The following is a 23,688-nucleotide window of genomic DNA, read 5'->3' on the forward strand; positions in this document are numbered from 1 at the left end:
CACCTTCAATGATTTGTGCACATAAACCGTTAGATCTCTCAGATGTATTCTCGACCTGACATCTGTCATACGCATTATTTTTCTGCTTCATCCTACTCCCAGGCCGTCTGTGATGTTTGTGGCCTAGAGGAGTCCATGGGCCATGTATATATTCAGTGTGAGAAGTTGCAGCCCCTCGATAGTTACCTGAAGGGGCTGCTCCTTAACTCTTGGTTACACTTTAGCTCTGTGCTCCTAATCTTTGGTCGTCCGGTGCGGAGTGAGGGTGGGTAAGGCGGAGGTTCTTCTCCTGGGCCTGGCTAAAACAGCAACTTGTAGGTCCAGGATGGGCGGGGCCCGGGGGTGGGTCACTCTGGCTGCCTGCCTCACTTCCACGGTCAAGAAAGGAGGGAGAGAGAAAACGGGGAACTATGGGCCAGTTAGCCTGACATCAGTCATTGGGAAAATGCTGGAATCCATTTCTACAGAAGTGGTAACAGGGCATTTAGAAAAACATGGTCTGGTTGTGCAGAGTTAACATGATTTTATGGAAGGGAAATCGTGTTGAACAAATTTATTACCTTTTTTGAGAATGTAACTAGCAGGGTGGATGAAGGGGAACCAGTGGATGTAATAGTGCAGGATTTCCAAAATGCATTTGATGTGCCACATGGAGTTGGGGGTAATATATTAGCATGGATAGAGGATTGTTTTCCGTCCGTTAACCAGAGAGTAGGGATAAACGGGTTATTATCCGGCTGGCCGGCTGTAACTAGTGGGGTGCTAGTGCTTTGGCCTCAGCTATTTACAATCTATATTAAAGACTTGGATGAAGGAATCAAGTACAATGTATCCGAGTTTGCTGACGATACAAAGCCAGGTGGGAAAGTACGCTGTGAGGAGGATGCAAATAGCCTGCAAAGGGATATGGACAGATTCAGTGAGTGGGCAATAAGGTGGCAGATGGAATATAATATGGGGAAATGTGAGGTTATTCACTTTGGTAGGAAGAATAGAAAAACAGAATATTTTTAAAAAGTGAAAAACTAATAAATGTCAGTGTTCAGAGAGATTTAGGTGTCCTTGTACAGGAAACACAGAGAGCTGGCATGCAGGTACAGCAAGCAATTCGGAAGGCATGTTGGCCTTTATTGCAAGGTGGTTGGAGTACAACAGTAAAGAAGTCTTGCTACAACTGTAAAAGGCCTTGGTGAGACCACACCTGCAGTAGTGTGCACAGTGTTGGGGTCCTTATCTGAGGAGTGCAATGAAAGTTCACCAGATTGATTCCCGGGATGGGGGTATTGTCCTAATAGGAGAGATTGAGCAGAATGGGCCCATACTCTCTGGAGTTTAGAAGAATAAGAGGGGATCTCATTGAAAGATGTAAAATTCTGAGGGGCATTGACAGGGTAGATGCTGAGAGGTTGTTTCCCCTGGCTGGAGAATCTAGGAATAGGGCCCACAGTCTCAGGATAAAGGGGTTGGCCATATAAGACTGAGATGAGGAGGAATTTGTTCACTCAGAGGGTTGTAAATCTTTGAAATTCTCCACCCCAAAGGACTGTGGGTGCTGAGGTATTGAGTATATTCAAGACTGAGATAGATAGATTGTTGGACTCTGGGGTATCAAGGGATATGGAGATAGGGCAGGAAGGTGGAGCTGAGTTTAAAGATCAACCATGATATTGAATGGTGGAGCAGGCTCGAGGGGCCGTATGGCCTATTCCTGCACCTAATTCTTGTGGTCTTTTGCCTTGTCGATGCCTGGATGGCCCTGGAGAGGGAGCATGTGGTGTGCACTGGTTCCTTGATGCCTTCCGCGACGGTGGCACCTCAGGGTATAGAGTGTCTCATACACACTGGAAACAACATTCTGGTTCAGTTGGGAAGGTGCCCTTTGCTTTTGTTGCTTATTTTGGCTTCTCTTAGTTTGATTGGATCACACATTTGTGGGAACAAGAGAGGAAAGAATATTCCATAGAAGCTGGAATTGTCTGTTTAGATTTTCTACCTACCCCGAACTTACATTGATGACTTTTGTAAACTCTTTTACAGCGTATTAGAAGGGGAGGATATACAGACGGGAAACTCAAGCCAAACGTCACATCAAGATCTGACAGAGTCACTCGATTCATCGTTACCTGAATATCATTGGCCTTTGAATGTGGAAGGAGAAATGTTTGTCTGTTCTGTCTGTGGGAAAAGATATCAAACATCAGTGTGACTGGAAAAGCACCGAGACACACATACCCGAGTGAGAGTGTTTCAGTGCACTGCCTGAGGAAAGAGCTTTAGCCAGTTACACAGCCGTAAAAAACATTGCACCATTCACAGCGAGGAGAAACCGTACACGTGTTGTGTGTGTGGACGAGCCTTCAACTGATCGTTCAACCTGGCGAGACACAAGGACACCCGCACCACGGAGAAACGGTGGAAATGTGAGGACTGTGGAAATGGATTCCGTTCCCCGTCCCTGCTGGAAATTCATCGACGCAGTCACACCGGGGAGAGGCCGTTCACCTGCCCCGTGTGTGGGAAGGGATTCACTATTTCTTCCCAGCTGAAGACACACCAGCGAGTTCACACTGACGAGAGACCTTTTAAATGTCCGGACTGCGGGAAGTGCTTTAAAAGCTCCGGGGAGCTGAGGCGCCATAAACTTGTTCACTCTGACGAGAGGCCGTTCACCAGCTCCGTGTGTGGGAAGGGATTCACTTGTTCAGCGAACCTACTGTCACACCAACTTGTTCACTCTGATGAGAGAGCTTTTAAATGTTCTGACTGTGAGAAGAGCTTTAAAACCAAAATTGATCTGCTGAAACACCAGCGAGTACACACTGGGGAGAGGCTGTTTACCTGCTCCATGTGTGGGAAGGGATTCACTCAGTTATCCCAGCTCACTACACACCTCCTTATTCATACCAGTAAGAGGCCTTTTAAATGTTCTAACTGTGAGAAGAGCTTTAAAAGCAGAAATAGTCTGATGAGACACCAATCCTTTCACACAGGGGAGAGGCCGTTCACCTGCTCTGTATGTGGGAAGGGATTCACTCAGTCATGCAATCTCACTACACACCAAGTTGTTCACACCAATATGAGGCTTTTTAAATGTTCTGACTGTGAGAAAAGCTTTAAAAGCAGAAATCAACTGATGATGCACCAACACACTCACACTGGGGAGAGGCCGTTCACCTGCTCAGAGTGTGGGAAGAGATTCACTCGTTCATCCAGCCTCACTGCACACCAAGTTGTTCACTCTGATAAGAGACCATATAAATGTTCTGACTGTGAGAAGAGCTTTAAAACCAAAATGGAGCTGATGATACACCAACGTATCCACACAGGGGAGAGACCATTCATCTGCTGTGTGTGTGGAAAGCGATTCACTCAGTCATCCAACCTCACTGTACAGCAGCTTGTTCACACCAATAAGAGACCATTTAAATGTTCTGACTGTGAGAAGAGCTTTAAAATCAGAAATCATCTGATGATGCACCAATGCACTCACACTGGGGAGAGGCCGTTCACCTGCTCTGTGTGTGGGAGGAGATTCTCTGATCCATCCAACCGGCTGAAACACCAGCAAGTTCACATGTGATTGCAGGGTTGGATTCTGCTGTTAATCACATCGGGACTGAACCTTGTTCATTCTGACAATTGGGCTTTGTTTCCCCTATAAATTGGCCGGAGTTTAATTTTCTGGATATCTGACAAATAATCAGCTTTGTTCCAACACACAATTTGTCGATTCCTTGATTTCTCCAAGATAAGAGGAGGCTAATTGCTGTCCTGTTACCAACTGTTCCTTTTTTTTGGAACTTTTCTCCTCCATTTAACAAAGACCTGTCCTTATGTAGCACCTCACATGACCTCAGGATGTCCCAAAGTGCTTTACAGCCAATGAAGTACAACAACATCAAAGTACATTTGAAGTGTATTCACTGTTGTAGTATCGGAAAAGCAGCAGATGATTTGTGCACAGCAAGCTGCCATGAAAGCAATGACCAGATAATCTGTTTGAGTGATATTGGTTGAGGGCTGATGGAGCCTCGGTTGAATGCCTCATCTTAAAGATGGCAACACTAACAGTGCAGCAATCCTGTGCTGTACCTGTCCTGGGATTGCTTGATGGGACAGTGTGGAGGGAGCTTTACTCTGTATCTAACCCATGCTGTACTTGCCCTGGGAGTGTTTGATGGGACAGTGTAGAGGAAGCTTTACTCTGTATGTAACCCATGCTGTACCTGACTGGAGAGTGTTTCAGGCAGACATTACATGCTCAGAATACCTCATTTCCCCGGCACTGACATCCATAACCTCGATGAGAACAAAATTTAACCCAAAGATAAGAGAAACCCATCAGCTTCTCCCTGGACACAGATCCAGGGGGACAGTGAGTGTCCTGAACATTGTTGTACAGTGTGCTCGATAGTTCCTCCCTGGGTCTGTGCCTTTTGGTGATGATTTATTGTTATAGCGGAAAGATTTTCCCCTCGGGCAGCGGCACCTGTAGCATAAGGTTTAGAACTAAATATTAAATGTGTGCATAAAAATGGCTGTCCGTGAAGCCTCAAGGGATTTCTGTTAGCTGAAAGAGACCGGATTCCTGGAAACTGATAACTGTTGTTTCTGTGAGAAGAGCTTTAAAATCACAAATCATGATGATGCACCAACGCACTCACACTGGAGAGAGGTCGTTCACCTGCTCTGTGTGTGGGAGGGGATTCTCTGATCCATCCAACCGGCTGAAACACCAGCAAGTTCACATGTGACTGCGGGGTTGGATTCTGCTGTTAATCACATCGGGACTGAATCTTGTTCATTCTGACAATTGGGCTTTGTTTCCCCTATAAATTGGCCGGAATTTAATTAACACAGGAATAACAAGCAAGCTTTGCAGATGTCTCTAATCGGCCAGGCCTCAGACAAAATGTTCTGGGTCATGTTAGGACAATACAATTCTGTAACAGGACTAAGATAAGGAGGCTACCCAAAGACAGCACCCAAGGACAGTAAGATATGGGGGGCCTGGACCATGTCACAAGATACATAAGTAATTCCTCGCAACACATGAGCCACTTTACGTTTAGAGACTAACTCTATCTATTGGTCTAAATGAATCTATATGTAATCTATAATCAATATGATTGGATAGTGTCCGGCCGAAATGGGCTGATGTAACTGTAGTAAACCATAGTAAACTGTTGTAAAACATAAAAATCCATGAAATCTTTTGTTCGGTGGAGAGAGGTACCTGGACCCACCAGTTCCTTCATCTCCCCGCCGGCGTAATAAACCGTTTTGATGTATGGACCGACTCTGAGTGACGAGTGATTCTTGGAAGAGTACATTCGCGCTAACAATTTGAATTTGATGCCCTCGAGTTACTGACTCACCGACTGGTGGAAATAGTTTTTCCTCCTTTACCTGATCATATTTTGACCACCTCCCTCAGATCTCCAATTCCCCTTTGTTCTAATGAAAAGAGCCCCAGTTTCTCCAATCTCCCCTGATAACTAAAGGCTCTCTTCCCTGGTATCATCTCGGTGAATCTCTCTGCACCCTCTCCATGGCCTTGACATCCTTCCTGGTGTAAGATCCCCAAAACCTGACACAATATTCGAACTGCAGCCTAACCAATGATTTGTACAGGTTTACATGACCTCTGCCCTTTTGTACTCCACACCCCTATTTATAAAACCAAGGACCCCATGTGCCTTACAACCACTTTATCAACTTGTCCTCCTACTTTTAAAGGTTTGTGTATCTGAAGCCTTTGTAGGTTTTAGAGATATTAACATAACATGGCTAAAACACATTGACATAAACTGGCTGATATAATGTGTATCATGGGAAAGAGAAGTTTAGTCTGAGTTAGAAACTCAAACAATCGATTCACTGCAGACAGGTCACCATGGCAACACTGATAAGACATTCCATTCACTGAACCCATTGTTGGAATCTGTAATCAGATCAGGGGAAAGAACAGGGTTTGTCTGTTAGTAACCACAATGTAAGCTCAAACCAGAGTAACACAATAGGTTAGATTATAATGTGTGATGTTTAGACCTATAATTGTGAAACTAAGAAATAACAACTAACAGCAGGCAGGGGAGTTTAGGGACAATGAGAAAATTACTGAAGAAAATTAACTGCTGTGAACCAGGGAAAGTGTCCTTGTAAATCACAGATTAGAGAAATTCCAGGGGAGGGCAGCAGCAGCCAAGTTCATGGCACCATGGGTGGCTCTGCTGCACAGGAGGGCAGGACAAAGAGTGGGAGAGCTATAGTGATAGGGGAATCAATTGTAAGGGGAATAGATAGACGTTTCTGCGGCTGCAACCGAGACTCCAGGATGGTATGTTGCCTCCCTGGTACAAGGGTCAAGGATTCTCAGAGCGGGTGCAGGGCATTCTGAAAAGGGAGGGTGAACAGCCAGTTGTCGTGGGGCATATAGGTACCAACGATATAGGTAAAAAATGGGATGAGGTCTTACAAGATGAATTTAGGGAGCTAGGAGCTAAATTAAAAAGTAGGACCTCAAAAGTAGTAATCTCAGGATTGCTACCAGTGCCACGTGCTGGTCAGAGTAGGAATCGCAGGATAGCTCAGATGAATACGTGGCTTGAGGAGTGGTGCAGCAGGGTGGGGATTCAAATTCCTGGGACATTGGAATCGGTTCTGGGGGAGGTGGGACCAGTACAAACCAGACAGTCTGCACCTGGGCAAGACCGGAACCAATGTCCTAGGTGGAGTGTTTGCTAGTGCTGTTAAGGAGGGGTTAAACTAATATGGCAGGGGGATGGGAACCTATGTAGGGAGACAGAGGGAAGTAGAATGGGGGCAGAAGCAAAAGATAGAAAAAAGAAAAGTAAAAGTGGAGGGCAGAGAAACATAAGGCAAAAAGCAAAAAGGGCCACATTACAGCAAAATTCTAAAGAGGCAAAGTGTGGTATAAAGACAAGCCTGAAGGCTCTGTGCCTCAATGTGAGGAGTATTCGGAATAAGATGGACAAATTAACTGCACAGATAGCAGTTAACGGGTATGATGTAATTGTCATTTCGGAGACATGGCTCCAGGGTGACCAAGCCTGGGAACTCAACATCCAGGGGTATTCAACATTTAGGAAGGATATACAGAAAGGAAAAGGAGGCGGGGTGGCATAGTTGGTTAAAGAGGAAATGAATGCAATAGTAAGAAAGGACATTAGCTTGGATGATGTGCAATCAGTGTAGGTGGAGCTACGGAATACCAAGGGGCAGAAAACGCTAGTGGGAGTTATGTACAGACCACCAAACAGTAGTAGTAAGGTTGGGGACAGCATCAAACAAGAAATAAGGGATGCATGCAATAAAGGTGCAACAGTTATGGATGACTTTAATCTACACATTGATTGGGCTAACTAAACTGGTAGCAATGTGGTGGAGGAGGATGTCCTCGAGTGCATTAGGGATGGTTTTCCAGACCAATATGTCGAGGAACCAACCAGGAAGCTGGCCATTCTAGACTGGGTGATGTGTAATGAGAAAGGACTAATTAGCAATCTTGTTGTGCGAGACCCGTTAGGGAAGAGTGACCATAACATGGTAGAATTCTTTATTAGGATGGAGAGTGACACAGTTAATTCAAAAACTAGGGTCCTGAACTTAAGGAAAGGTAACTTCGATGGTTTGAGGCATGAATTGACTAGAGTAGACTGGCAAATGATACTTAAAGAGTTGACGGTGGATAGGCAATGGCAAACATTTAAAGATCACATGGATGAACTTCAGCAATTGTACATCCCTGTCTGGAGTAAAAATAAAACGGTGAAGGTGGCTCAACCGTGGCTAACAAGGGAAATTAAGGATGGTATTAAATCCAAGGAAGAGGCATATAAATTGGCCAGAAAAAGCAGCAAACTTGAGGACTGGGAGAAATTTAGAATTCAGCAGAGGGGGAAAACAGAGTACGAGAAGAAGCTTGCCGGGAACATAAAAACTGACTGCAAAAGCTTCTATAGATATGTGAAGAGAAAAAGATTAGTGAAGACAAATATAGGTCCCTTGCAGTCGGATTCAGGTGAAGTTATAATGGGGAACAAAGAAACGGCAGACCAGTTGAACAAAAACTTTGGTTCTGTCTTCACGAAGGAAGACACAAATAACCTTCCGAAAGTACTAGGGAACCGAGGATCTAGTGAGAAGGAGGAACAGAGGGACATCTTTATTAGGCGGGAAATTGATGGGATTGAAGGCTGATAAATCCCCGGGGCCTGATAGTCTGCCAGAGTACTTAAGGAAGTGGCCCTAGAAATAGTGGATGCATTGGTGATCATTTTCCAACAGTCTATCGACTCTGGATCAGTTCCTATTGACTGGAGGGTAGCTAATGTAACACCACTTTTTAAAAAGGGAGGGAGAGAGAAAGGAGGTAATTATAGGCTCGTTAGCCTGACATCAGTGGTTGGGAAAATGTTGGAATCAATTATTAAGGATGAAATAGCAGCGCATTTGGAAAGCAGTGACAGGATCGGTCCAAGTCAGCATGGATTTATGAAAGGGAAATCATGTTTGACAAATCTTCTGCAATTTTTTGAGGATGTAACTAGCAGAGTGGGCAAGGGAAAACCAGTGGATGTGGTGTATTTGGACTTTCAAAAGGCTTTTGACAAGGTCCCACACAAGAGATTGGTGTTCAAAATCAAAGCACATGGTATTGGGGGTAACATAGAAAAAACATAGAAACATAGAAAATAGGTGCAGGAGCAGGCCATTCAGCCCTTCTAGCCTGCACCGCCATTCAATGAGTTCATGGCTGAACATGAAACTTCAGTACCCACTTCCTGCTTTCTTGCCATAACCCTTGATCCCCCGAGTAGTAAGGACTTCATCTAACTCCCTTTTGAATATATTTAGTGAATTGGCCTCAACTACTTTCTGTGGTAGAGAATTCCACAGGTTCACCACTCTCTGGGTGAAGAAGTTTCTCCTCATCTCGGTCCTAAATGGCTTACCCCTTATCCTCAGACTGTGACCCCTGGTTCTGGACTTCCCCAACATTGGGAACATTCTTCCTGCATCTAACCTGTCTAAACCCGTCAGAATTTTAAATGTTTCCATGAGGTCCCCTCTCATTCTTCTGAACTCCAGTGAATACAAGCCCAGTTGATCCAGTCTTTCTTGATAGGTCAGTCCCACCATCCCGGGAATCAGTCTGGTGAATCTTCGCTGCACTCCCTCAATAGCAAGAATGTCCTTCCTCAAGTTAGGAGACCAAAACTGTACACAATACTCCAGGTGTGGCCTCACCAAGGCCCTGTACCACTGGAGCAACACCTCCCTGCCCCTGTACTCAAATCCCCTCGTACTGTCGTGGATAGAGAACTGGTTGGTAAACAGGAAGCAGAGAGTCGGGATAAACGGGTCCTTTTCAGAATGGCAGGCAGTGACTAGTGGAGTGCCGCAGGGCTCAGTGTTGGGACCCCAGCTCTTTACAAGATACATTAATGATTTACATGAAGGAATTGAGTGTAATATCTCCAAGTTTGCGGATGACACTAAACTGGGTGGCGGTGTGAGCTGTGAGGAGGACGCTAAGAGGCTGCAAGGTGACTTGGACAGGTTAGGTGAGTGGGCAAATGCATGGCAGATGCAGTATAATGTGGATAAATGTGAGATTATCCACTTTGGGGGCAAAAACGCGAAGACAGAATATTATCTGAATGGTGGCAGATTAGGAAAAGGGGAGTTGCAACGAGACCTGGTGTCAATGGTTCATCAGTCATTGAAAGTTGGCATACAGGTTCAGCAGGCGGTAAAGAAGGCAAATGTTATGTTGGCCTTTGTAGCTAGGGGATTGCTTCTTAGAACAGTATGTTACAGAACCTACAAGAGAGCAAGCTATCTTAGATCTCGTCCTGTATAATGAGACAGGAATACTAAACGATCTCCTAGTAAAAGATCCTCTCGGAATGAGTGATCACAGTATGGTTGAAATTGTAATACAGATTGAGGGTGAGGAAGTAGCGTCTCAAACGAGCGTACTATGCTTAAACAAAGGGGACTACACTGGGATGAGGGCAGAGTTGGCTAAAGTACACTAGGAACACAATTGAGGAACAGTGGAGGACTTTTAAGGAGCTCTTTCATAGTGCTCAACAAAAATATATTCCAGTGAAAAAGAAGGGCGGTAAGAGAAGGGATAACCAGCCGTGGATAACCAAGGAAATAAAGGAGAGTATCAAATTACAAACCAATGCGTATAAGGTGGCCAAGGTTAGTGGGAAACTAGAAGATTGGGAAAATTTTAAACGACAGCAAAGAATAACTAAGAAAGCAATAAAGAAAGGAAAGATAGATTACGAAAGTAAACTTGCGCAAAACATAAAAACAGATAGTAAAAGCTTTTACCGATGTATAAAACGGAAAAGAGTAACTAAAGTAAATGTTGGTCACTTAGAAGATGAGAAGGGGGATTTAATAATGGGAAATGTGGAAATGGCTGAGACCTTAAACAATTATATTGCTTCAGTCTTCACAGTGGAAGACACAAAAACCATACCAAAAATTGCTGGTCATGGGAATGTGGGAAGGGAGGACCTTGAGATAATCACTATCACTAGGGGCTAGTGCTGGACAGGCTAATGGGACTCAGGGCAGACAAGTCCCCTGGTCCTGATGAAATACATCCCAGGGTATTAGAAGAGATGGCAGAAGTTATAGCAGATGCATTCGTTATAATCTACCAAAATTCTCTGGACTCTGGGGAGTTACCAGCGGATTGGAAAGCAGCTAATGTAACGCCTCTGTTTAAAAAAAGGGGGCAGACAAAAGGCAGGTAACTATAGGCTGATTAGTTTAACATCTGTAGTGGGGAAAATGCTTGAAGCTATCGTTAAGGAAGAAATAGCGGGACATCCAGATAGGAATAGTGCAATCAAGCAGACGCAACATGAATTCATGAAGGGGAAATCATGTTTAATTAATTTACTGGAATTCTTTGAGGATATAATGAGCATGGTGGATAGAGGTGTACCGAGGGATGTGGTGTATTTAGATTTCCAAAAGGCATTCGATAAGGTGCCACACAAAAGGTTACTGCAGAAGATAAAGGTACGCGGAGTCAGAGGAAATGTATTAGCATGGATCGAGAATTAGCTGGCTAACAGAAAGCAGAGAGTTGAAATAAATGGGTCCTTTTCGGGTTGGAAATCGGTGGTTAATGGTGTGCCACAGGGATCAGTGCTGGAACCACAACTGTTTACAATATACATAGATGACCTGGAAGAGGGGACAGAGTGTAGTGTAACAAAATTTGCAGATGACACAAAGATTAGTGGGAAAGCGGGTTGTGTAGTGGACACAGAGAGACTGCAAAGAGATTTAGATAGGTTAAGTGAATGGGCTAAGGTTTGGCAGATGGAATACAATGTCAGAAAATGTGAGGTCATCCACCTTGGGAAAAAAAACAGTAAAAGGGAATATTATTTGAATGGGGAGAAATTACAACATGCTGCAGTGCAGAGGGACCTTGTACATGAACTCTTTTAGGAAAGTACTTTTTCTTTAAGTGTAATCACTGTTGTAATGTAGGAAATGCACAGCAAGCTCCCACAGCAATATGACAATAACAAAATAATTTGACAGTACTGCACTGGAGTGTCAGCCTGGATTTTTATGCTCAGGTCTCTGGAGTGGGACTTGAACCTACAACCTTCTGACTCAGAGGTGAGAGTGCTGCCCAATGAGCCACAGACTAACTCCTTGTACATGAATCCCAAAGAGTTAGTTTGCAGGTGCAACAGGAAGGCGAATGGAATGTTGGCCTTCATTGCGAGAGGGATGGAGTACAAAAGCAGGGAGGTCCCTGCTACAACTGTACAGGGTATTGGTGAGGCCACACCTGGAGTACTGGGTGCAGTTTTGGTCACCTTACTTAAGGAAGAACATACTAGCTTTGGAGGGGATGAGACAATTCACTAGGCTGATTCTGGAGATGAAAGGGTTACCTTATGATAATAGATTGAGTAGACTGGGTCTTTACTCATTGGAGTTCAGAAGGATGAGGGGTGATCTTATAGAAACATTTAAAATAATGAAAGGGATAGACAAGATAGAGGCAGAGAGGTTGTTTCCACTGGTTGGCAAGACTAGAACTAGGGGACACAGCCTCAAAATACGGGGGAGCCAATTTAAAACCGAGTTGAGAAGGAATTTCTTCTCCCAGAGTGTTGTAAATCTGTGGAATTCTTTGCCCAAGGAAGCAGTTGAGGCTAGCTCATTGAATGTATTCAAATTACAGATAGATACATTTTTAACCAATAAGGGAATTAAGGGTTATGGGGAGCAGGTGGGTAAGTGGAGCTGAGTCCACGGCCAGATCAGCCATGATCTTGTTGAATGGCGGAGCAGGCTCGAGGAGCTAGATGGCCTACTCCTGTTCCTAATTCTTATGTTCTTATGTTCTATGATTTGCGTATAGGAGCAGGGAGGTCTTACTGCAGTTGTACAGGGCCTTAGTGAGGCCTCACCTGGAATATTGTGTTCAATTTTGGTCTCCTAATCTGAGGAAGGATGTTCTTGCTATTGAGGGAGTGCAGCGAAGGTTCACCAGACTGATTCCCGGGATGGCCGGACTGACATATGAGGAGAGACTGGATCAACTGGGCCTTTACACTTTAGAGTTTAGAAGGATGAGAGGGGATCTCGTAGAAACATAAAAGATTCTGACGGGACTGGAGAGGTTAAATGCAGGTAGATGGTTCCCGATGTTGGGTAAAAGTCCAGAACTAGTGGACACAGTCTTAGGATAATGGGTAAGCCATTTAGGACTGAGATGAGGAGAAACTTCTTCACTCAGAAAGTTGTTAACCTGTGGAATTCCCTGCCGCAGAGAGTCGTTGATGCCAGTTCATTGGATATATTCAAGAGGGAATTAGATATGGCCCTTATGGTTAAAGGGATTAAGGGGTATGGAGAGAAAGCACGAAAGGGGTACTGAGGGAATGATCAGCAATGATCTTATCGAATGGTGGTGCAGGCTCGAAGTTCTGAATGGCCTACTCCTGCACCTATTTTCTATGTTTCTATGTTTCCAGGTGTCTTTTCCTCACTTCCTGCCCAAACCCAGCAGAGAAGACAAAGAAGAGTCGGTGCCAGAGGTGGATCACTGCAGGGTATAAAAGTGAGGGGAGACTGATGTAATGGGGCAGTCGGGACTGGAGACACCGGAGATCAAGCTCAGGGCACCCGAGGTTCCTTCCAGCAGGCTGACCCCGTGTCATTTACTGTGGACACGCGGGACTTGCATGTTTACTCTGATGTGGTAGAGAACAGAGAATCTGCTCAAATTATATTTCTTAAGATATTAAAGTTGCTAATAATAATCATTGAATATATTTAAGGTGGAGATAGACAGAGTTTTGAAAGATAAAGGAGTCAAGGGTTATGGGGACTGGGTAGGGAAGTGGAGTTGAGGCCAGGATCAGATCAGCCATGATCTTATTGAATGGTGGAGCAGGCTCGAGGAGCCAGATGGCCTACTCCTGCTCCTATTTCTTATGTCTGTGTGTTAATAAGATAAGGAATTAGCTAGAATCTTACAACCCTAAATCTCTCTGCTCCTCTACTCCATTGAAAATTTTACCATTTAATGTATATTTCCTCCCTTTTTCTTCCTCCCAAAATCTATCACAGCACATTTCTCTGCATTAAATTTAATTTCACATCTACCTGCCCCAATTACTAACCTTTGTATTGACACAATGAAGATCCACTTCACAATTGGCCATGGGCCCTTTATGGTGTACCCTGGAGATCTTGATCGTGTGCCCCATATACCCAAGTCCAGATCATTTCTCTGTATTGAGAAGAGCATTGGTCCCAACACTGACCCTGGGGACACCACTGTTTACATCCCTCCAGTCTGAAGAACATCCATTAACCACTACTCTCTGTTTTCTGCCCTTTACCCAACTTCCTGTCCACGCTGTCCCACTCCCTTCAATACTGTGAGCCTTAATTTGATCAACAAGCTTCCTGTCCGGCACCTTAACAAACACCTTTTGACAATCCATCTACACAACATCCACTGTATTTTCTTTCTCACTGCACTGTGTTATTTCCTGAAACCCTGCTGTCTGTCCTGGCTGAATACATTTCACAAACAAATGCTGCAATGTTTGCTCCACCCTACAGGGTTCCATCTGTTTAAAGCCACAACCAGAAAGGTCCCGTTTCCTCCTGGAGTTTGAGAGAAAACACTCCAAATTATTCACCTCCCCACAACTACCCGCCAGTTTAAGACACAAACTGTAGGACAACCGGGATGTGCTGAGGAATCTCCAGCGAGTCAGGGAGCGTCTGTAAATGTAGGAGAAATGGGGATTGGTGAGGGAGTGTCCGTAAATGGAGGAGAAATGGAGACTGGTCAGGGAGCGTCTGTAAATGGAGAAATGGGGACTGGTCAGGGAGTGTCTGTAAATGGAGGAGAAATGGGGACTGGTCAGGGAGTGTCCGTAAATGGAGGAGAAATGGGGACTGGTCAGGGAGCGTCTGTAAATGGAAAAATAGGGACTGGTCAGGGAGCGTCTGTAAATGGAGAAATGGGGACTGGTCAGGGAGTGTCTGTAAATGGAGAAATGGGGACTGGTCAGGGAGTGTCTGTAAATGGAGAAATGGGGACTGGTCAGGGAGTGTCTGTAAATGTAGGAGAAATGGGGATTGGTCAGGGAGTGTCCGTAAATGGAGGAGAAATGGGGACTGGTCAGGGAGCGTCTGTAAATGGAGAAATAGGGACTGGTCAGGGAGCGTCTGTAAATGGAGAAATGGGGACTGGTCAGGGAGTGTCTGTAAATGGAGGAGAAATGGGGACTGGTCAGGGAGTGTCTGTAAATGGAGGAGAAATGGGGACTGGTCAGGGAATGTCTGTAAATGGAGAAATGGGGACTGGTCAGGGAACGTCTGTAAATGGAGGAGAACTGGGGACTGGTCAGGGAACGTCTGTAAATGGAGGATAAATGGGGATTGGTCAGGGAGTGTCTGTAAATGGAGGAGAAATGGGGACTGGTCAGGGAGTGTCTATAAATGGACGAGAAATGGGGATTGGTCAGGGAGTGTCTGTAAATGGACGAGAAATGGGGACTGGTCAGGGAGTGTCTGTAAATGGAGGAGAAATGGGGACTGGTCAGGGAGCGTCTGTAAATGGAGGAGAAATATGACTGGTCAGGGAGCGTCTGTAAATGGAGAAATGGGGACTGGTCAGGGAGTGTCTGTAAATGGAGGAGAAATGTGGACTGGTCAGAGAATGTCTGTAAATGGAGAAATGGGGACTGGTCAGGGAATGTCTGTAAATTTAGGAGAAATGGGGACTGGTCAGCGAGTGTCTGTAAATGGAGAAATAGGGACTGGTCAGGGAGTGTCTGTAAATGGAGGAGAAATGGGGACTGGTCAGGGAGTGTCTGTAAATGGAGGAGAAATGGGGACTGGTCAGGGAGTGTCCGTAAATGGAGGAGAAATGGGGACTGGTCAGGGAGCGTCTGTAAATGGAAAAATAGGGACTGGTCAGGGAGCGTCTGTAAATGGAGAAATGGGGACTGGTCAGGGAGTGTCTGTAAATGGAGAAATGGGGACTGGTCAGGGAGTGTCTGTAAATGGAGAAATGGGGACTGGTCAGGGAGTGTCTGTAAATGTAGGAGAAATGGGGATTGGTCAGGGAGTGTCCGTAAATGGAGGAGAAATGGGGACTGGTCAGGGAGCGTCTGTAAATGGAGAAATAGGGACTGGTCAGGGAGCGTCTGTAAATGGAGAAATGGGGACTGGTCAGGGAGTGTCTGTAAATGGAGGAGAAATGGGGACTGGTCAGGGAGTGTCTGTAAATGGAGGAGAAATGGGGACTGGTCAGGGAATGTCTGTAAATGGAGAAATGGGGACTGGTCAGGGAACGTCTGTAAATGGAGGAGAACTGGGGACTGGTCAGGGAACGTCTGTAAATGGAGGATAAATGGGGATTGGTCAGGGAGTGTCTGTAAATGGAGGAGAAATGGGGACTGGTCAGGGAGTGTCTATAAATGGACGAGAAATGGGGATTGGTCAGGGAGTGTCTGTAAATGGACGAGAAATGGGGACTGGTCAGGGAGTGTCTGTAAATGGAGGAGAAATGGGGACTGGTCAGGGAGCGTCTGTAAATGGAGGAGAAATATGACTGGTCAGGGAGCGTCTGTAAATGGAGAAATGGGGACTGGTCAGGGAGTGTCTGTAAATGGAGGAGAAATGTGGACTGGTCAGAGAATGTCTGTAAATGGAGAAATGGGGACTGGTCAGGGAATGTCTGTAAATTTAGGAGAAATGGGGACTGGTCAGCGAGTGTCTGTAAATGGAGAAATAGGGACTGGTCAGGGAGTGTCTGTAAATGGAGGAGAAATGGGGACTGGTCAGGGAGTGTCTGTAAATGGAGGAGAAATGGGGACTGGTCAGGGAGTGTCTGTAAATAGAGGAGAAATGGGGTCTGGTCAGGGAGTGTCTGTAAATGGAGAAATGGGGACTGGGCAGGGAGTGTCTGTAAATGGAGGAGAAATGGGAACTGGTCAGGGAGTGTCTGTAAATGGAGAAATGGGGACTGGTCAGGGAATGTCTAAATGGAGGAGAAATGGGGACTGGTCAGGGATTGTCTGTAAATGGAGAAAGTGGGACTGGTTAGGGAACATCTGTAAATGGAGGAGAAATGGGGACTGGTCAGGAAGTGTCTGTAAATGGAGAAATGGGGACTGGTCAGGGAGCGTCTGTAAATGGAGGAGAAATGGGGACTGGTCAGGGAGCGTCTGTAAATGGAGGAGAAATGGGACTGGTCAGGGAGCGTCTGTAAATGGAGAAATGGGGACTGGTCAGGGAGTGTCTGTAAATGGAGGAGAAATGTGGACTGGTCAGGGAATGTCTGTAAATGGAGAAATGGGGACTGGTCAGGGAATGTCTGTAAATTTAGGAGAAATGGGGACTGGTCAGAGAGTGTCTGTAAATGGAGAAATAGGGACTGGTCAGGGAGTGTCTGTAAATGGAGGAGAAATGGGGACTGGTCAGGGAGTGTCTGTAAATGGAGGAGAAATGGGGACTGGTCAGGGAGTGTCTGTAAATAGAGGAGAAATGGGGTCTGGTCAGGGAGTGTCTGTAAATGGAGAAATGGGGACTGGTCAGGGAGTGTCTGTAAATGGAGGAGAAATGGGAACTGGTCAGGGAGTGTCTGTAAATGGAGAAATGGGGACTGGTCAGGGAATGTCTGTAAATGGAGGAGAAATGGGGCCTGGTCAGGAAGTGTCTGTAAATGGAGAAATGGGGACTGGTCAGGGAGTGTCTGTAAATGGAGAAATGGGGACTGGTCAGGGAGCGTCTGTAAATTGAGGAGCAATGGGGACTGGTCAGGGAGCGTCTGTAAATGGAGGAGAAATGGGGACTGGTCAGGGAGCGTCTGTAAATGGAGGAGAAATGGGACTGGTCAGGGAGCGTCTGTAAATGGAGAAATGGGGACTGGTCAGGGAGTGTCTGTAAATGGAGGAGAAATGTGGACTGGTCAGGGAGTGTCTGTAAATGAAGGCGAAATGGGGACTGGTCAGGGAGCGTCTGTAAATGGAGGAGAACTGGGGACTGGTCACGGAGTGTCTGTAAATGGAGAAATGGGGACTGGTCAGGGAGCATCTGTCAATGGAGGAAAAATGTGCAATGGTCAGAAAGCATCTAGAAAATAAGATGAAATTACTATTTTTAATTTAACAAATGTATCACTGATTTTAATGGGACTTTTCCCGTGACCCAGCTCCTGTAATAATAATATAACTTTTATTTATATAGCGCCTTTATCGTAGAAAAACATTAATACTGGCTGTAAAAAGATTGGATTTTCAGGAGGCTCTACTCCGCTGGCTGCTCATGAGTCAGTGATCTCCCATCACATTAATGTGCTTCTGCTGTGTGTGTCTAATAAAGTGCCCGAAGCACCTCACAAAACATGGGGAAACAGTGAGTGTGGAACTGAACCCAGCCAGAGTCAGCACCTTCAAGGGAGGAGAGGGAGGGGAACCAGTGAGTGTAGAACTGAACCCAGCCAGAGTCAGTACCTTCAGGGGAGGGGAAGGAGGGGAACCAGTGAGTGTAGAACTGAACCCAGCCAGAGTCAGTACCTTCAGGGGAGGGGAACCAGTGAGTGTAGAACTGAACCCAGCCAGAGTCAGCACCTTCAGGGGAGGGGAAGGAGGGGAACCAGTGAGTGTAGAACTGAACCCAGACAGAGTCAGCACCTTCAGGGGAGGGAGAGAAGTTGAACGAAAGGGAAAATTTTGGAGATGGTGCAATGGGTTTGGACTTCAGCACAGGCAGGAGGGAGAGTGTATGGGACAGGGATTTACAGCTTTGGAGGAGCAAGACAGGAAAGAATGTTCCATAGAAACTAGAATTGTCTGTTCTGAATTTCTATCCTGTACTTAGTGATGACTTTTGTAAACTCCTTTTACAGGGTATTAGAAGGGGAGGTTTTGCAGACGGGAAACTCAAACGAAACAAGATCTGACAGAGTCACTCGATTAATCAGGAGCTGAATATCATCGCCTTTGAATATAGAATGAGAAATGTTTGTCTGTTCTGTCTGTGTGAAAAGATTTCAAACATCAGTGTGACTGGAAAAGCACCGAGACGCACACACCCGAGTGAGAGTGTTCCAGTGCACTGATTGTGGAAGGAGCTTTAACCAGTTACACAGCCTGAAAAAACCTCGCTCCATTCACAGCGGGGAGAAACCGTACATGTGTCGTGTGTGTGGACCAGGCTTCAACTGATCATCCAAGCTGCAGAGACACAAGGACACCTGCACCACAGAGAAACTGTGGGAATGTGGGGACTGTGGGAAGGGATTCAATTTCCTATCCTGGCTGGAAACTCATCGACGCAGTCACACCGGGGGAGGCCGTTCACCTGCTGTGTGTGTGGGGATTCACTCTAGGCTGCAAAAAACAAAACCGGCCTTGGAGTCTGGAAGGGCGATAAGAACGGCTCTCTTGCTGCTGAAACCCTCATCCATGCATTGGTTAACTCTAGACTTGACTACTCCAACTCACTCCTGGCCGGCCTCCCACATTCTACATTACACCACAAACTTGAGGTCATCCAAAACTCAGCAGCTTGTGTCCTAACTCTCACTAAGCCACGATCACCCATCACCCTGATTTGTAAACAAAGATGAGAATATTGAAATTGAGGCATTGTTTAACAGGGAGCTGACCTACATTGGCTCCCGGTTAAATATTCTCATCCTTGTTTACAAATCACTCATGGCCTTGTCCCTCACTGTCTTTCAGCTTCACCACCCCACAAAATGTCTGTGCTCCTCAAATTCTGCCCTCTTGAACATCCCTCATTATAACTGCTCAACCATCGGTGGCCGTGCTTTCAGCTGTTTGGGTCCTAAGCTCTGGAACTCCCTCCCTAAACCTCCGTCTCTACCTGTCTTTCCTCCTTTAAGACACTTCTTAAAACTTACCTCTTAAAGCTTTCGGTCATCTGCGTTAATTTCTTCTTTTGTGGCTCAGTGTTAAATTAGGGGCATGGTCTTGGGATGGGGGGTGGTGGGCTGTTTGGGGCTGGAATGGGGAGAGACTTCTTCACTTGGGGAGTTGTTGGCCTGTGGGGTTCCCTGCCGCGGAAAGTTGTTGATGCCAGGTCATTGGATGTGTTCGGGAGGGAGTTGGATGTGGTCCTTGCGGGTGGGGGGGTCGGGGGTGTGTGGAGGGGGCGTGGGGGGGGAGGTGCTAGGGTGGGTGATCAACCATGATCTTGTTGAATGGCGGTGCAGGCTCGAAGGGCCGAATGGCCTACTCCTGCACCTATTTTCTATGTTTCTATGTTTTATGTATGTGTTGTGTCCTGTAACACTGCTGTGAAGCGCCTTGGAACATTTTACTACGTTAAAGGTGCTACACAAATAAAAGTTATTATTATTAATAATAAAAACTGTTTCACGCGACTGTTCCATGCAACACTCTCCACCCCAGATCCCCAATGGTGCAGGGAAGGACTCCTGCATAGAGAACCCTCCATTGGGGATCCCCGCCTCGTCTGGACAGCAGGATGACCCACCATTGCGACTGAGACTGGGCAATGAACAAAATTCATCAATCAATGATACACAGACCTGAGTGCCCGGGTTCTCAGTCCTGGAGCCAAGTACGCTGGCCGCCATTTTTCCATCATTAACTCGCACCTTAGGCCCGGCCCTGTCTGGCTCAGTCACTAAATGCTTTCTAACTGTGATGCTAACTCTGATGGAAAGCTATGAGGCCTCATTTTATTGTGCGACCCGAGAGGCTTTTAATGGCTTTAATAAACTGGCAATAAGATTTTTATTTTAAAAACTGTAAAGTGGTGAAAAACTCCACTAGCGCTACCTCAAAACTCACCGAGAAATCCACTTCATCAATGCTCCTGCCACAGGACTCAATATCCACCCCCTCCCACCACTGGTGCACTGTGTCTGCAGTATGTACGGTCTTACAAAATGCCCACGGTCAGGTCGTGTGGAGTCAAAGGTCAGGTAACAGAATGGATGGAAATCTGGCAAAAAACTGCCCACAACTCCAGCAAATGATTCCTGTTTTGCAGTCATCTTTCCATCCATTCTGCTGCCTGGCTTCACTCCATGCGGCCTGACCTTAGTCATCTTGCAGATCTTACATACTGTTGTGGATAGCAAGCTGGTTACAAAACAGGAAACAGAGAGTAGGGTTAAGAGTAGCTACTAAGACTGGCAAAAGGTGGGAGGTGGTGTTCCACAGGGATCGGTGCTGGGACCACTGTTCTGGAAATAGGTGGGAGGTGGTGTTCCACAGGGATCGGTGCTGGGACCACTTTCTGGCAATAGGTGGGAGGTGGTGTTCCACAGGGATCACTGCTGGGACCACTGTTCTGGCAATAGGTGGGCAGTGGTGTTCCACAGGGATCGGTGCTGGGACCACTGTTCTGGCAATAGGTGGGCAGTGGTGTTCCACAGGGATCGGTGCTGGGACCGCTGTTGTTTGCCAATTACATAAAGGATTTGGACTCGGGAATCAGAAGTACAATTCCAAAATTTTTAGATGACACAAATTGGGAGGTAGAGTTAATACTGAGGAAGACTGTGACAAAATGCAAGACGTTAATAAGTTTGCAAAATGCGTGTGTAATTGGCAAATGAATTTCAGTATAGATCAGTGTGAGGTGGTGCGTTTTGGTAGGAAGAATAAGGAGGCTACATTCTATTTGGGAAATAAGAGTCTAAATGGGGCCGAGGAGCAAAGGGATCGAGGGGTACAGATTCACAAATCACTAAAAGTAGCGACGCGGGTTAATACGGCCATTTTAAAAAGCAAACAAAGCACTGGGGTTCATTCCTAAAGGAGCCTTCTGTTCCATGCCCAGGAGTCTGAACAATGGAAGAGAGCGGCTGGGACACATTTCTTACACAGCTCAAGATTAACCTGCACGGCGACTTTGTTGTCAGTGCAGACAGACGATAAAGGCCAAAGTGCCGTTTGCCCCTCTCTCTGAAGGACTGTGTCCAGGCTGAAGTTCTGGTTCACCCGTACAATCCTCCCCCCAGATTGTCCTCTCTGAGCTCCAGCCAGGTGATGCTAAACACTCAGGTGGGAAAGACAAAAATCCACAGCAATGTGTTTAAAGCAAAGCTGATTTATTTACCATTCATCCAGAATATTAAACTCCAGCCCAGTTATAGGGTTAACAACATCAGCAGAAACAAACCCCAACTGTCAGAATGAACATGGTTCAGTCCTGGATGTGATTAACAGCAGCAACAACAGCAGAATCCATCCCCTGCAGTCACTTGTGAACTCGCTGGTGTGTCAACAGGATGGATGAACGAGTGAATCGCTTCCCACACTTGGAGCAGGTGAACGTTCTCTCCCCAGTGTGAACTCATTGGTGTATCAGAAGGTCGGATAACTGAGTGAATCCCTTCCCACACTCAGAGCAAGTGAACAGCCTCTCCCCGGTGTGACTGCGCTTGTGTCTCGATAGGCCAGAGATTCGGCTGAAGCCATGTCCACACACAGAACATGTGTACACTTTCTCCCCACTGTCAACGGTGCTTTTTGCTTCCATATTGAGAGGCTGATAATATTCAGGTCCCGATGAATCGAGTGACGCTGTCAGATCTTGATGCGGTGTGTGATTTGAGTTTGCCGTCTGTAAATCCTCCCCTTCCACTACCTTGTAAAATTAATTTAAAACAGGAAAAAGGGAGTGTGAGAGAGAACCCACAAAGAGGCAGGTTAGTAATTTGAACTTAATGAATCTGCTGATTTGTGGGGCCGGCATTACAACAAAGTGACCTTGAAAGCGGCCGGATTGTCGTAAAAATCCAACTGGTTCACTAATGTCTGACTCTGGCTGGGTTCAGTTCTACACTCACTGGTTCCCCTCCCCGGAAAGTGCTGACGCTGGCTGGGTTTAGTTCTACACTCACCAGTTTCTCTCCAATATGGGACCCATGTGCCCAATGTCCATGTGTGAACCTCGACAGTGAGTGTCGACAGGCTATTCCACTGTCCTCACCCGAGGCCTCACACATGCATTTTCCAGCAGGGTCACTGGACTATCCTCCCAATGGCACAGTGGGTACAGGCACTGACCAGTGTGACTGAGTCATAGTAACAGGAGGGGCCGAGGTTTAATGCCCTCGGCATATCCTCCCCTTCTAAACCCCTGTAAAAGCTGTTTACAAAAGTCGTCACTGTAAGTAGAACATAGAAAGAGGAATAGGCCATTCGGCCCCTTGAGCCTGTTCAATTGGCCCCCAGCCTCAGTTATATGGGAAACATCGAGTTCTACATTTCCACTACCCTTTAAGAACACAAGAAATTGGAGCAGGAGTAGCCCCATTGGCCCCTCGAGCCTGCTCCACCATTTAGTAAGATCATGGCTGATCTTCTACCTCAACTCCACTCTGGTTACCGACCCTTCTGACACTGAAAATTGTTTCTCCTTATTAAGAGGGTTGGTGGGCTGGAGGAGGTTACAGAGATAGGGAGGGCGAGGCCTTGGAGGGATTTGAAAAAGAGGAGGAGTATTTTAAAGGCTGAAGTCACCAGCCGTCTCCCCCAGTGCAGAATGTGACTCACTACGAACAGGAAGGATTTTTGTTTAACTACTAAAGATGCATAATGAGGGGGAAATCAATCTCTGTACCTTTAACTAACAGCAACATGGAAAGAGGGAAATCTTTAAACACCTGGTCCACTTGGCACCGAAGTTTCTGAAACTCATAATAGGAACTCCAGGGAAACAAAATAGCTGTGTTGATAAAGGATGGAATCACTGCAATAGTGAGAAATGACATTGGCTCAAATGATCAGGATGTTGAAACAGTTTGGGTGGAAATAAGGAATAATAAGGGGAAAAAGTCACTGGTGGGCGTCGTCTATAGGCCCCCTAACAGTAGCAACTCTGTTGGTCGGAGTATAATCCAAGAAATAGAGAGGGCTTGTAAAAAGGGAACAGCAATAACCATGGGTGATTTTAACCTCCGTATTTATTGGACAAATCAAACTGGTCAGGATAGCCTTGAGGAAGAATTCATAGAGTGCGTAAGGGACGGGTTCCTTGAGCAATATGTAACGGAACCAACCAGGGGGCTGGCTATCTTAGATCTAGTCCTGTGTAATGAGACAGGATTAATAAACAATCTCCTAG

The 23,688-nt window shown here is 46.0% G+C and overlaps 1 pseudogene; it reads right to left on the reverse strand.

Annotated features, from left to right (window-relative positions):
- Positions 1-23,688, reverse strand: part of LOC139274135 (zinc finger protein 721-like) — a 176,741-nt pseudogene that overhangs the window by 118,519 nt on the left and 34,534 nt on the right.

Source organism: Pristiophorus japonicus, chromosome 9, assembly GCF_044704955.1.
Source record: "Pristiophorus japonicus isolate sPriJap1 chromosome 9, sPriJap1.hap1, whole genome shotgun sequence".
Lineage (NCBI taxonomy): Eukaryota > Metazoa > Chordata > Chondrichthyes > Pristiophoridae > Pristiophorus > Pristiophorus japonicus.